Genomic DNA, 14,181 nt, shown 5'->3' with positions numbered 1-14,181 from the left:
TGACAGTGACTTAATGCTTATACTAGTGGACTTCTGGTACCTTTAAGGTACGGTGTTCCCTGAAGGGCTCTCAAACCCCGCATTTCAGATGCCTAGCTGATGTGTTACACCTCAGAATCACTTTTAAACCTTACCTCTGGTATCTTTAATCCCTATTGCTCAACGCGAAAACTTTACCTGTGGTGTCTTTAATCCCTATTGCTCAATGCATGGTGAAAGTATTGCATAAATGTGTCGGAAAATGAGCAATGGGCACCTGAGAGACTCATTTGCCTGTTTCACAAATGATCATATTTGACTAGAGATTCTGTTTGGGATTCAGTTGTGCATTCTGACAGCAATCCCTTTCAAAAAAGGATACATTCTGGATGAGGTCAAAGGTGCAGGAACACTGTATTTAGGATGTGTTTGCAGTTATTCTGTGTCTCTAGCTTCAACACAGTTATATATATATATGCTCACTGATTTTATGGTACATGCCCAGGGCAATAATCATTATGAGGATTTATTTCCAGATGTGCTAGGGGTAGTGTTGTGAAATACTTCAACACACTGGATCGCAGGTTTAAACTCCCTGCACTCTTACTCCTTAAAAACCAACAAATGCAGATATGTAGCAATCATATTGTAGCAGAGTGCATCGTTTCCGGCATAGTATGGCAGGGTGTTTTCCGAGTTATTGCACGGATTGGGCACGCCCGCAAGCCAAGAGCCGCAAGCGATGAGCCCGGAGCTGAACGGGCCCCACTGGCTCGTTTGTAAGGCCAGGTGCATTGCCAACCACGATCGGCAGGGCAGAGGCCTTGAAAGCAGCCTGGGCTCCTGCAGCTGTGCAGCCACGCACTCTGGTTTCTCTTCATTTCGTACAAATCTTTCGCCTTTTGCTAAAGATTTCCGTAGAGAGGAGCATGAATGAGTTCCGTGCAATTTTTGTGCTTCCCTGCCTTCGGGTGGTTGCAGCTGGGCTGGTCAAAGAGAGAAAACAAAACCGCTCACAATCACTCTTGTTATGGCGATTGTGGTTGTCTGCTCTGCGAGTCCTCGGTCTCTGCCCGTCTGATTGCCGCTCTCTTCTTTGGGGGGCGGGAAGTGTCCGGCCGCAGGGGATCTTGGGACCTCGCTTTGCAAAGCGGCTTCCCAGAGTGCGTCGTTTCCGGCACAGTGTGGCCGGGTGTTTTCCGAGTTATCGCACGGATTGGGCACGCCCGCAAGCCGAGAGCCGCAGGCGATGAGCCCGGAGCTGAACGGACCCCACTGGCTCGTTTGTAAGGCCAGGTGCATTGCCAACCACGACCGGCAGGGCAGAGGCCTTGAAGGTGGCCTGGGCTCCTGAAGCTGTGCAGCCACGCACTCTGGTTTCTATTCATTTCATACAAATCTTTTGCCTTTTACTAAAGATTTCCGTGGAGAGGAGCATGAATGAGTTCCATGCAATTTTTCTGCTTCCCTGCTTTCGGGTGGGGCGCAGCTGGGCTGGTCAAAGAGAGAAAACAAAACCGCTCACAATCGCTCTTGTTATGGCGATTGTGGTTGTCTGCTCTGCGAGTCCTTGGTCTCCGCCTGTCTGATTGGCGCTCTTTTCTTTGGGGGGCGGGAAGTGTCTGCCCCCACTGCCCCTTTCAAGTTTGCTAAAGACCACGTGGATGTTCCAGAGCAACTCCTGGAACAATGTTCTGTGGACAGACGTGACAAAAGCTGAACTTGTTGGTAAATGTGCACAGCGTTATGTTTGGAGATAACAAAACACTGCATACCAACTCCAAAACCTCATCCCACCTGGGAAGCATGGCGGAGGCTGTACGGCTTGCAATCATCTAGGATCACCCAGGATCTCCTGTTTATTAGGCATAATAAACAGGGCCACTGAACTCCACACTGGCCACTGAACCACAGCAGTGGCTTGCTGGCTTGACATCTCCCAAGAAAAATGTTGAAATCGCATGTGGAACAGGAAAATGACCCTCGAGTACGAGGGAAAAAAAAGAAAAAGATCATCTGGAGCGTGCCAACCCATGTCCGGAGCGTGCCAACCCATGTCCGGACAGCCCAGTTTCCTCGACGAGGTGGCCGAGTGGTTAAGGCGATGGACTGCTAATCCATTGTGCTCTGCACGCGTGGGTTCGAATCCCATCCTCGTCGCTCCGGTACTAGAGCCGTACATTTTCTAGCGGTGGCTGAACATGGTATAGTAGGCTAACGTTGGCTCTGGGTTGAGACCGCGTTTTCACTTATTTGCAACGCAAACGGAGAAAGCGATTTTTGACAGTCTCTCAGAATCACAGTTTGTCATTCCTCTAGACGTTTATACAGTAGAAGCCTGCTTCGTGGCTTAAATCCAAGCTAAGGAAACGGGTTAGAGGTCTGATGCAGAACTGCAAATTCAATGAACGGGAACACTACAGTACATTGCACTGTATGTGTGAGGAAAGCTGCCCCCTTCTGTCCCTTGTCGACCGAACAGAGGACTGTAAAGGATACCGCCAAGGATGCTGGTTGAAATCCAGCTCCAAAGAAGCCCCTTTGGGTGTTATGTCATCAAAAAGTAAGAACAGCGAATCTCCCTTTGATCAAAAGCGCAACAGAACTGTTTTCCGTGGAGCGGGTTTCAGACCCGTAGACCTGTTTTATTTGTAAGGCAGGGCGCATTCCCAAGCGCGAATCTCCTGTTTTAGAAATGCTTTAATGGGCGTGAAGTGAAAATAAGAAATGGGCTCCAGATGCACATGGAAGCAATCAAGTGTTTCATCCGAGCTGTTTCAAAGACTGCTCAAGAGCTTTCCTTTCACAGAGGCGCAACGATTAATGATGGGGGTGCACCCTTCAATGCGCCTTAGGACTCTAGGGAGTGATTGAGACGATTCGTAGCGTGTGCTCATTTCCCTCTATTCCCCGTGTTGCAGTGGTAGGATGACGTAAATTACTGCTTCGACACGTAATGGCATTATAATCAAGTGCAGGAGCTGAGGGCTTTAGTTTTGTTTCGTTTTCCATGGCGTTCGTAAGCGCGCAAATCAAAGGCAATTCCTGCGTCTAACAGGAATGATTGAGACAATTCGTAGCGTGTGCTCATTTCTCTCTATTCCCCGTGTTGCAGTGGTAGGATGACGTAAATTCCTGCTTCGACACGTAACGGCATTATAATCAAGTGCAGGAGCTGAGGGCTTTTGTTTTGTTTCGTTTTCCATGGCGTTTGTAAGCACGCAAATCAAAGGCAATTCCTGCGTCTAACAGGAATGTAAATGCTTTTGAAAGTGCAGTGTGGTGCAGCTTGTAAAATCCTTATCCACATTTGTGGTTTGTTGCTGTTTGTTCTGTCTGCCAAAGCTGCATTTTGACATCCGGACGGGGAGACTTTATCATTTGAACGTGAAGCCAGCCTTAAACCCTCTGAGGCGTGTCTATCTGCCGGCACGTATTTTGTCAAAGGTATTTATTTTTTTTAACGGAGAGCGACTTTGAAAAGGTTTCCGCAGCCACGTCGCACTCCGTGTTAGATTAAAGGAGGAATGCGGCGAGGGCGAACTCGCTGTAGTCGTGGCCGAGTGGTTAAGGCGATGGACTCGAAATCCATTGGGGACTCCCCGCGCAGGTTCGAATCCTACCGACTACGGCGTCTGCCGCACGTCTCCTTGTGCCTGCGCGGCAAAGGCGAAGTGCTGTTTCTCCTTTCCTGGTACTATAAAAACGCTAAATCGCTTGGCCCTGCTGCCATGGAAATGAGTTCTTCAGATAACCACACATCTTGCGTTCGCACCTCTGGTGTTCTACTTATGCCTTTGAAAACCTAATGAATAAAACTGAAAGAACCGACACAATATGTAGGTGCTCGTAAAGCACGCATTAAAGAACTGTTAACAGCAAGGGTTTCAGTGGGTTAACTGAGGAGAAGGCATGATCGCTAATTGTTGACTTTTTATTTGGTGTTAGAAACACTCTTACTGTGCATGACGTGCAACAAATGTAGCCACAGAAATTGCATCACGCTTTCATGTATGCTATTGCAGACACCAACGTTGCCTAGATAGAAAACCGAAATAGCCGTGGGTTCGCTTGCTGGTCTGAAGGATCTCTCTTCGAATCTCTATCATTTGTCAATTGAAGTAAAAGGTGCTGCAATCTGATACGTTCAGAATCAAACCCGCAGCTGTTGTTCGACTTTATTTCTTGACTAATTACAACCTTTTACTGTCAAGTTTATTGGTACAACTTGAGCTCTCAGCACCGTACTGAGCCCAGGTGTTTTTCTAAAGCTGTCAGGTGCAGTTCATTTACATGAAGGAAATCTCTTACTGGGTACGATTACAATGCAGTAAGTAGCACAGGCTACTTAGGGAGTAGGCTGGTGTGTTTAAAAACAACCAGCGCCAGGCAGGAGTCAAACCTCCAAACTCCTAATCCATAGTCAGACACATTATCCATTGCACCACTGGCCCTGGTGTGACACTGCAGGACTGTAACCCAGTGAGCTTAGCACTGCAACTAGTAAAATATTACCCCCGGTCCATTCTTTTCCAAAAGTGAGAAACACCTGTTTTCTACATTTTGTCTGTTTTAAAACCATATCTCTTTAAACCAAACCAAGAGTTTGTCTTTTGCACTGATATTCTGATTCATTTCGATTTCAAAGAAAAAAAAAAACATTACCTTCCAAAGCATCATAAAATTGTCCCTTCCTCCAGACTCTACTTCTCTCTTGTAGTAGTACAGCAGACCTTTCCAGGTGAGCAGATCACAGAGTCCGAAATGAGCTTCCTCCATCAAGCAAAGTACCTGAACATGACTCTGTCATCATAAAAGCGCCCCTGTAATAAAGAAATTCAATCCGAAATCAAGAGGGCAGTTGCCTACTGAAATACAAGAAGTCATCAATTTTAACCTAGCAACACATTAAAGGCTGCATCTATACAAGTACGATTCTAGAAATGCTCACCAGATTACGTTTTAAGAAAGAACAGCGCCTCAGGTTCCGCCGAGATCTTAACTCGGATGGCAGGATTCAGAGTCTGGAGTGTGGAATGATGGCGCACGGAGGGTCCACATACTGTGGATCCCTCAGTGATCTTCCGCGTGTTCAAACCGCCAGCGTGTGACTCCCCTATCCCCCTGACCTCATTGCTCTGCTCTCGCCTCTGTGCAGCTGAGCCCGACTCATGGTAAAGTGGAAAAAAATATGCCCTCAACGTGAGATTTACTCTGGAGTGAGGATAGTTGTTACCTTCTTATCGTTGAAACGGATGTATGTGATGTGGCGACTAGGTTCTTCTCCATTAGCAGGCTTAAGGTTAAAGAAAAAAACATTGCTGACTTCTTTTTTTTTTGCCAGCCGCGAGCGCTGATTAGCGAGGTTTGTATTTCATGTTTTGCAAGTTGCATCCATTTTAAGAAAAACAAGTCGTTCAAGACAGGAAATGAATACTTGCAATTAATTAAGTCTAGACGTATGCGGTTGTCCATAATGACCAGTTCTGTTCGAGAACACAGAACAAAAAAAGGCACCGCTGGGATTCGGACCCAGGATTTTCTGTTTACTAGACAGGCGCTTTAACCAACTAAGCCACGGCGCCCCGGGAGTGCTGTCCTTTTGCAGCCACTTGGACACACCACTCAGACACATCTGCATTCGGTGTGTGCTCCGCCTGCTCGCTGAGCAAGTTGCCATCTTTACATACAATAGCAACATCGACACCAAGAGAAAGGATGACAAATGGCTTTTATCTGGAACTTTTCATGTCCAAGGAGCTCAATGTGCTTTCTGTGTACAACAGGGCCACTGAACTCCACACTGGCCACTGAACCACAGCAGTGGCTTGCTGGCTTGACATCTCCCAAGGAAAATGTTGAAATCGCATGTGGAACAGGAAAATGACCCTCGAGTATGAGGGAAAAAAAAGAAAAAGATCAACTGGAGTGCGCCAACCCATGTCAGGACAGCCCAGTTTCCTAGATGAGGTGGCCGAGTGGTTACTGTATGCTGAGTCTAAAGACAGTTTCACCCATTTTCTGATTGCTCGGTTCTGTACCAGTGCAGACATGTCAAACAGTGAATGGCTGTACCTCTATTGTATCCGTGCTCAATGAATGAAATCGGTAACAAATGAATATATGTCTAGTTATACGAAAAACGAGTGGTTTATCGACTCATCTTCATTTGCAGATTTAGAGGCAGCTTCGATATTCGTTTTACATACGGGTTTTTTTTTTGAATATGGGTCACACACATGCCACAGCAACAAAACATCTCTAGAGATGAGGCTATAGATCACCTTTCCATCCTGCAGGTTTTCCTCCCAAAGCCTACGGCACCAACGGCGACCCCTGCTGGCCGGGAGAGCAAAAGCTTACAGCACCTGGTATTCCCAGGCAGACTCCCATCCAAGTACTAACCAGGCCCGACGCTACTTAGCTTCCAAATTCAGACGAGATCGGGCGTGTTCAGGGTGGTGTGGCCGTAAGCGAAAGCCCAGCCCCTGACTCGCTACTTGAAGCTGTGTGTGGCGGGGGTTCCGTGCCCCCCGAGCGGGACTGAAGGATCGTTCGTGTGCAACTCTTTGGAAAGGAGCTGCTTTCCAAATCGCATTGCGTGCCTGGATGTTGGCGAATGCGCTCCCTTGTGTTGGCTCGTCCCGCACTGGAGGAGGACAAACAATCTGCACGGAGGAGCACCAGGCAAGTCTTCACCAGACAAAAACCTCCAGTGCACAGCACTCTGGAAACATTTTGGGGCTTTCGCGTGTTTATTTCAGCACGTAAAGCGCACCGGTCCAACACGTCGGCCGGGCGCGCGGCGCCTCCGCCCTCTTGTGGCCTTGCGGCGTCAGAGCAAGAGGCTCCTTCTCGCTGCCCTTCCGCTGTGTTGCAGGGCCCCGAGAGGGAACCCGGAGCGCGCACTTTGTGGGGGGCGGGGGACCGCGTTCGCGCTCTGCCCCCGGTCTCTTGCGCGAGTACTAAATCTCACGGACAGGGGGGCCTCGTCATTGATTGTTACAGGTGAGACGGGGATTAGGAGGAGACCCCGACTGATGGGTAAAGGGGAGCACTAACACCAGAGGGACACCCCCGGCGTCTCTTTTTGAGAGACGCCCTGGGGTTTCCTAATGGCCAAGGAGGGTCGGGACCTCGGTTTGACCTCCATCAGGAGGCTGGGGCGTAAGAGAGCCACACAGCCCGCAGGGTGAGCGCTCCCTACTGGTCCCAGTCACACCTCTTGCAGGAGCAGCAGCAACCGGAGCTTTTCCGGGGTGGAATCTCCTATCCGGGTGCCGGACATGCTCACACCTGCTGGGCTGCCCCGGGGGTGAGCCCAGTCGAGAGTCGCAGGGCCAGATCTAGTCACCGGGGAGAAACGATACAAGTGAAGGATTGCTCAGCTCTCGGCACTTGAAAAGACCGACAAATGTCTCGTTCCCGCCGGAGCTGAATGTACCCGCATGTGTGGTGTCGTCTTCTTCCCCCGCCCCGCTGTGTTTGCTGTATTGTCTCTGAAGCCGCCCCCCCCGAGACGAGACGGGCTGTTCCTGTGCCCCAATTAACACTTTACAGGTGCCATTCCCCGGCATTGTGGCCATTGTCGGTGCTCACACGCGATAAGATAAGGCGGAGGAGAGCGGGGCATGCCCAGCGGCAGACATTCAAGGAGGGGGTAGGGCGAGGTGAGGTGAGGTGCGACACGCCGGAGCCCCGACGCAGCTAATGCGGAGCACTTGTTGGACTGGCATCGAAAGGACGTGTGCGCACGGAGCGAGCCTTCCCTGCGGCGGAGCGCGGGAACTTTCTCCCCCCCTCCCGCTGCAGGAGTTGTGTGCACTGCAGCGGTGCCGAGAGAAAAGCACAGAAGGCAGCAGGCTCTGGAGAGCAGGTAAGAGACGGAGCCTTGTGGGCAGGCGAGCAGGCCCGTTTTTTGGAAATTGCTGAAAAGGTTTGTTCGGTGTGTGGCAGGCGCACGTCGCGAGCTTGCGTGGCGATCTGCCGGTCTGGAGTTATGCAAATGAGGCCGAATTGCATCCCGGGACATGCTCCGAATGCGCAACGGCGACTGCAGATGTGTAGGAAACGGCGCGCTCGTTTTCTCGTTTTGCCCACACTTTTGAGTGTTAGTGTGGCGTGTGAGTGTGTGAAAGAGTGGGCCCAGCAGGAGGCGGTGGCGTGCGGGGCGTGGAGGTGGCCTTGGCTGCGCGATTTGTGCTGTGGGTGCGGGCCGCTTGCAGGGGCCTGTTTAACTCATACTTACCTGGCAGGGGAGATACCTTGATCAAGAAGGAGGTTCACCCAGGGCGAGGCTCGGCCATTGCACTCCGGCTGTGCTGACCCCTGCGAATTCCCCAAATGTGGGAATCTCGACTGCATAATTTCTGGTAGTGGGGGACTGCGTTCGCGCTCTCCCCTGATGTGCTTGGTCCAAAATCAGATACGGGAGGGTTAGGACACCACGAGCTGCGTGGCTGCGGAAGGATCCCGGTTCGACAGGAGTGGACGCCGCTGCTGGTTCTCGCTGGCTTTTAGTTAGGGGTCCGGAGAAGCATCTCAAGCTAGTTCCACTACTCCTTCCGGACGTTCATTCCCTTTTCAAAGTCAGTCGTTTTGCTGTAGTCTGCGTTCTTTAGGCTGATTATCGAGGTTAGCCTTTATTTGGTCATGGGGGGCCTCGGTACTGTATGCTGAGTCTAAAGACAGTTTCACCCGTTTTCTGATTGCTCGGTTCTGTACCAGTGCAGACATGTCAAACAGTGAATGGCTGTACCTCTACTGTAACCGTGCTCAATGAATGAAATCGGTAACAAATGAATATATGTCTAGTTATACGAAAAACGAGTGGTTTATCGACTCATCTTCATTTGCAGATTTAGAGGCAGCTTCGATATTCATTTTACAGACGGGTTTTTTTTTTGGAATATGGGTCACACACATGCCACAGCAACAAAACATCTCTAGAGATGAGGCTATAGATCACCTTTCCATCCTGCAGGTTTTCCTCCCAAAGCCTACGGCACCAACGGCGACCCCTGCTGGCCGGGAGAGCAAGAGTTTATAGCACCTGGTATTCCCAGGCGGTCTCCCATCCAAGTACTAACCAGGCCTGACCCTGCTTAGCTTCCAAGATCAGACGAGATCGGGCGTGTTCAGGGTGGTGTGGCCGTAAGCGAAAGCCCTGGCGCCTGACTCGCTACTTGAAGCTGTGTGTGGCGGGGGCTCCGTGCCCCCCGAGCGGGACTGAAGGATCGTTCGTGTGCAACTCTTTGGAAAGGAGCTGCTTTCCAAATCGCATTGCGTGCCTGGATGTTGGCGAATGCGCTCCCTTGTGTTGGCTCGTCCCGCACTGGAGGAGGACAAAGAATCTGCACGGAGGAGCACCAGGCAAGTCTTCAGTGCACAGCACTCTGGAAACATTTCGGGGCTGTCGCGTGTTTATTTCAGCACGTAAAGCGCACCGGTCCAACACTTCGGCCGGGCGCGCGGCGCCTCCGCCCTCTTGCTGCCCCTGCAGCTGCTTCACTTTTCCCTTTAGTTGCCATCGATTTTTTTGTAGTGCTATACATATACGATTGAGGTATCTTAGAGTTCTCCTTCGAAGACCCAGCACTCTCTTTTCTTTTCCCAGTGTTACTCATATCGGACTTTTTAAACCTAAAAAAAAATCGTTTTTTTTTTCTTTCAATTATAACTGAAGTTTAAACAACTAGTGTTAAGTCCTTATTTTTCTGTAGTCAAAAAAAGCAAAAATTAACATTCAGGTCATGAAAAACTCAAAAAAACTCCCCAACCACTAAACTTTACCTCCCACCTGAGCGCCATCTTGAACGCCCCTACCACCAGAGAATGCTCACGATTTCGGAAGCTGTCTCCGGGACGTGCTGATTCCACACATCCTGAATAAATCATGATATTGTTAGTTGCTGTAGCTAGACGTTCAAATGAGTTTCATGGCCAGATGGACTGTTTCCTCCAGCGGTATAATATTGCAGTGAGACAGCACGATGCCTGCAAGACTATGTCACGCTAAACGCCACAGATTGTGTTTGTCCGTTCGTGTCAGTCGTCCCGCAGCCACGGGAAGTGGGACACAAACATGCTGCAATGCTTTCAAGACGTTAGGATTTGTTTGTGCAACATCCAAGAGGAGTACTTGTGGCTTGAATGTGAACTGTACGTGCCCGCCCCCTTTCCTCTGTAGTGCATGAGTTCCTCCCGGCATGCCCTTCGTCATTGTTCTGTCATCTTGTATTTAAAGGGTTGTATTTCTGCTGCTGAAAATAAGCAACGGTTTTCTCACAACGCCCTTTGTTCCCAACGGAGCCCTTGTCTGTCATGAAATTCTTCAAAACCTCAAGCTAGAAGAAGAAGAAGACGACAAATATGAAGCGTTATAGCAACGACATGCCATGACACGATCGATAACGATTTCCATAGGATCCCCGCGGTTGCCTGGCAACCGTCAGCTTTGCGCAGTGGCAGTATCGTAGCCTGTGAGGGTTAGCCGAGGCGTGATTATTGCTAGTTGAAAACTTTTCCCAATACCCCGCTTCCGCCGGTTTGCAATACAATCGGCGAAAGCAATTTTTGACAGTCTCGTCAGAGACTGAGCAAGGTGTTTAAAGACAGATTTGGTCACGGTGATATCATGGTAGAAAGAAACGAACTTGTTACGTGTCAACAGAAACGCTCTTTAGCTCTTTCAGCTTTATGCAGAGAACAGCGTCTGTCGAGATTACTTTTGTGTCAGCGCGAAACGCCGTGTGCTTGTCAGTATGATTTCATATTGCTCGTAGCGGCGCCTGGCTTTTGTCTGTCAAACGTTAGGTTGCGCTTCTTCATGCTGCATCGTCGGCATGAGTGGAGCATTTTAAACGTCTGTACTTACTGCGCCCCATAAGAAATCGTTTGTCCCCATTCAAAAGAGATTGTGCGATGTCCTGCAGCGTTCGCAAAGCAAACCTTTGACAGTTTGAAAAGAGGAATTTATTCTGCTTCCTGTGCGTGCAGTAGTTACAAAGTTGAACGTCTTTACACGATCTGCTGCAGTTTTCAGTGGGTGGGCTTTGTCAAATGGCTTGGAAAAACGCACTGTGTTTCGGCTCGGGAAACATCATGAGCAGTGTCCTGCATGTTTTCTGTGTATAGCTGTCTTTTAACGCATACAGAATTCATTCGAAATCATTGATTTCTCCAATTAACAAGGGTCCCTTTTTGAACCTGCCAGAAGCATTCTTTCAATGTAACAGATTTACTCCGGGGAAGGGCAGCATGACATTGAGAGTAGCTCAAGCTTTCAGCACCTTTATCTGACTGCATGTATGCAGACACTGCTCAGAATCCCCTGTAAGATTCTCCTTCAATTACGTTTTGCAGTGCTTTAGCTCTTTCAAAAGGCTTCGCTTTGCTAGTCACAATCCAAGGCTCATGACAGCATTTGAAAACATTCGCAACTGCGTTGGCCGGGAATCGTACCTGGGTTAACTGCTTTGAAGGCAGCTATGCGCAACACTGGCTCGCTCCAGAATAAATCTCGCGTCGAGGGCATATTTTTTTCCATTTTACCGTGAGTCGGGCTCAGCTGCACAGAGGAGAGAGCAGAGCAATGAGGTCACGGGGACAGGGGAGTCACACGCTGGCGGTTTGAATACGCGGAAGATCACTGAGGGATCCACAGTATATGGACCCTCCGTGCGCCATCAGTCCGCACTCCGGACTCTGAATCCTGCCATCCGAGTTAAGATCTCGGCGGAACCTGAGGCGCAGTTCCTTCTTAAAACGTAATCTGGTGAGCATTTCTAGAATCGTACTTGTATAGATGCAGCCTTTAATGTGTTGCTAGGTTAAAATTGATGACTTCTTGTATTTCAGTAGGCAACTGCCCTCTTGATTTCGGATTTAATTTCTTTATTACAGGGGCGCTTTTATGAAGACAGAGTCATGTTCAGGTACTTTGCTTGATGGAGGAAGCTCATTTCGGACTCTGTGATCTGCTCACCTGGAAAGGTCTGCTATACTACTACAAGAGAGAAGTAGAGTCTGGAAGAAGGGACAATATTATGATGCTTTGGAAGATAATGTTTTTTTTTCTTATACTGAAAATGAAAGGTAGTTGTTTCTATATGGACTCAGTCTTTGGAATTTGTATATTTATATATTTCAGTGAACCCTCAGCCATTCCTTCTGTATTGTAATTCAGTTTCTCTTTTAAAATTCCTTCCCCACTTCTAGGACCTGCAGTTGCTGAACTCCACAATGGCTTCTATTGGAAAGTCTGTGACTGAGACCAAGTAAGTGTTCACTTTTTTATGAAACCATTATTTATTTAGGAGCAATGAGCAATTCTTATATAAATGCAATAAAATCATTATGCTCAAACTATGAGAGAGAAAATTAAGGATAATTTAAGAAATCAGTCTTAGCTTGTTTCTATACACAGATGGTATTATTTATTTTCAAAGGAAACCCGCGCGGATTCCCCTGGTGTGCAAGATGTACCTGAATACTCTTGATCAGCTTCCTGCTCACTTGAAGAGGGCGTGTATGAAGCACGCCACGGCAGAAAAGATCAGGATGGCCTCTCAACAGGCGAGGGAGGACATGATGAATCACCTGAAGAACGGGGTCATCGTGGATTACCACAGAATAGAGATCGTGTCTGGTGAGGCAAACAGGATAGTGGTTGTAAGACTGCTAGAGTCCTTGGGCCTTTTTGTACATGAGAAGCCTGAAGACACATTGGCAAGGTGAGATATTTTTAATCTGTAAGGCTTCTGTAGTTTCTTTTTGAAATCATTGTTACAACATATTATGTAAAAGCATGTTGAAAAGAATCTACCTGCATTCCAGCGGCCCTGAGCAAGAGGCCGCTGTCCAGGAGGAAGAGATGCCAGAGGCTGCTCTAGAAACTGAAACAGAAGCGGATAAGGAAGGGGAAGATGTGAGCTCTGAAGAACTCTATCAGCAGTAAGACTTTTTTATTTTTCAGATGTATCTATTTTTTACTAAAATTCTAATTTGTCTTATAGGTATAAAATGTTTAAACCGGTGTTTTATATCCTTACAGGCCCTGAGTAGTTAAAAAGTATCAGCAGGCCGGAAGAGAGTGGCCCAAGCTGGACTCTATAGAAAGCACTCCCTGGATGCTCCTCTCCTGATTGGATTCAAACAGTACCTTACCAAGGATCTGGGAGTGGCAAATTATTCTCAGGAGGTATTTATTTTTTAAAGGCATTTAAAATTAAGCAATGGTATCTTCATTGTAAATGTTTTTATTTCTTAGCTTAAAATTCACCCATGTGAAATGATGTCAGCCATAAACATCATGACTCTATATTTCCTACCTGAATCTATTCTACTTAAATTATTACATTATACACAATTTGAGTTCATTTTAAAAAGTAAAAGGTAATGAAAGGAATGCATTTTCATAAGAAAGATAATACCGATATGCATGTGATAATCTTCCTTATATCATGTAGTGCATCATTTGGACACTTTGTGGGCTTCAAATACAAAGAAAATCATGTTCTATGGTACAAGATAAATACAAAACTTAAGCTTCTTTATAAAGCATAAGCAATCATTTATTACATCGCTTCTTGAATTAAATCTTTTGACAAGAGGTAAGACTTCTGTTACATTTAAACCCATGTTTAGCTGTGTTTTTTAGATTTAACTGAACCAATTTCTGTGTGTGATAATGTCCTTGAATTCTGACAACATCACACTAAATTACATGATATAAAACAGCTAATGTTTCTAGAGATAAAGTTTCTGAGATGCTTCTAATTACTTTTTATTACCAGGGACAGTTTAATTCACCTTGTACAGTACTGTAAGACCAAGATGCTTTTTTTAAAAGTTATTTAACATTTTATAGAACTTTGTCTACTATGGCAACATGATGTGCTTGGTGAAACTTGGAAAAATACTGCTTGGCCACTTATCTTAAGATAAAGATAGGATAAAGGTTTATCTTTTGCACCTACCTGACCCCCAGGGAAGGCCAATGCTTTCTAAGTTGATGGTTCCCTACAGTAGACTGTACTTTAATTTCAAAGGTAATGTATATTGACCCAAATCAGTTTTGGAATCCAATCTACTGACGAGATGGAGCACATCCTTTTTTCAGGATTTTAGCATCATACGTTTGGTATATTTAGTCCCTAATGCTGAAAGAAATGATCATAGAACATTTGGACACTTTGTGGG

At 47.3% G+C, this 14,181-nt stretch overlaps 8 non-coding genes and 1 pseudogene across 8 annotated transcripts; 6 read left to right on the top strand and 3 right to left on the bottom strand.

The window, feature by feature from the left end:
- Nucleotides 1-840: 840 nt before the first annotated feature.
- Nucleotides 841-954, top strand: LOC138236299 (U5 spliceosomal RNA). The gene has a single exon (XR_011188591.1). It is a non-coding gene; the product is annotated as a U5 spliceosomal RNA (small nuclear RNA).
- A 393-nt stretch (nt 955-1,347) lies between these two features.
- On the top strand, nt 1,348-1,461 carry LOC138236294 (U5 spliceosomal RNA). Its single transcript, XR_011188586.1, has one exon. It is a non-coding gene; the product is annotated as a U5 spliceosomal RNA (small nuclear RNA).
- Nucleotides 1,462-2,057: 596 nt separating this feature from the next.
- trnas-gcu (transfer RNA serine (anticodon GCU)) lies at nt 2,058-2,139 on the top strand. The gene has a single exon. It is a non-coding gene; the product is annotated as a tRNA-Ser (tRNA).
- Nucleotides 2,140-3,528: 1,389 nt separating this feature from the next.
- On the top strand, nt 3,529-3,610 carry trnas-cga (transfer RNA serine (anticodon CGA)). The gene has a single exon. It is a non-coding gene; the product is annotated as a tRNA-Ser (tRNA).
- Nucleotides 3,611-5,490: 1,880 nt separating this feature from the next.
- trnat-agu (transfer RNA threonine (anticodon AGU)) lies at nt 5,491-5,564 on the bottom strand. The gene has a single exon. It is a non-coding gene; the product is annotated as a tRNA-Thr (tRNA).
- A 771-nt stretch (nt 5,565-6,335) lies between these two features.
- LOC138236320 (5S ribosomal RNA) lies at nt 6,336-6,454 on the bottom strand (annotated as a pseudogene).
- A 1,765-nt stretch (nt 6,455-8,219) lies between these two features.
- LOC138236321 (U1 spliceosomal RNA) lies at nt 8,220-8,383 on the top strand. The gene has a single exon (XR_011188611.1). It is a non-coding gene; the product is annotated as a U1 spliceosomal RNA (small nuclear RNA).
- A 636-nt stretch (nt 8,384-9,019) lies between these two features.
- LOC138236314 (5S ribosomal RNA) lies at nt 9,020-9,138 on the bottom strand. Its single transcript, XR_011188606.1, has one exon. It is a non-coding gene; the product is annotated as a 5S ribosomal RNA (ribosomal RNA).
- A 1,293-nt stretch (nt 9,139-10,431) lies between these two features.
- On the top strand, nt 10,432-10,573 carry LOC138236264 (U4 spliceosomal RNA). Its single transcript, XR_011188557.1, has one exon. It is a non-coding gene; the product is annotated as a U4 spliceosomal RNA (small nuclear RNA).
- Nucleotides 10,574-14,181: the final 3,608 nt, after the last annotated feature.

This window comes from Lepisosteus oculatus, unplaced genomic scaffold, assembly GCF_040954835.1.
Source record: "Lepisosteus oculatus isolate fLepOcu1 unplaced genomic scaffold, fLepOcu1.hap2 HAP2_SCAFFOLD_88, whole genome shotgun sequence".
In the NCBI taxonomy this organism is placed as follows: domain Eukaryota; kingdom Metazoa; phylum Chordata; class Actinopteri; order Semionotiformes; family Lepisosteidae; genus Lepisosteus; species Lepisosteus oculatus.
The sequence above is the reverse complement of the archived record's forward strand: the minus strand, read 5'-3'. Positions and strand labels throughout refer to the sequence as shown.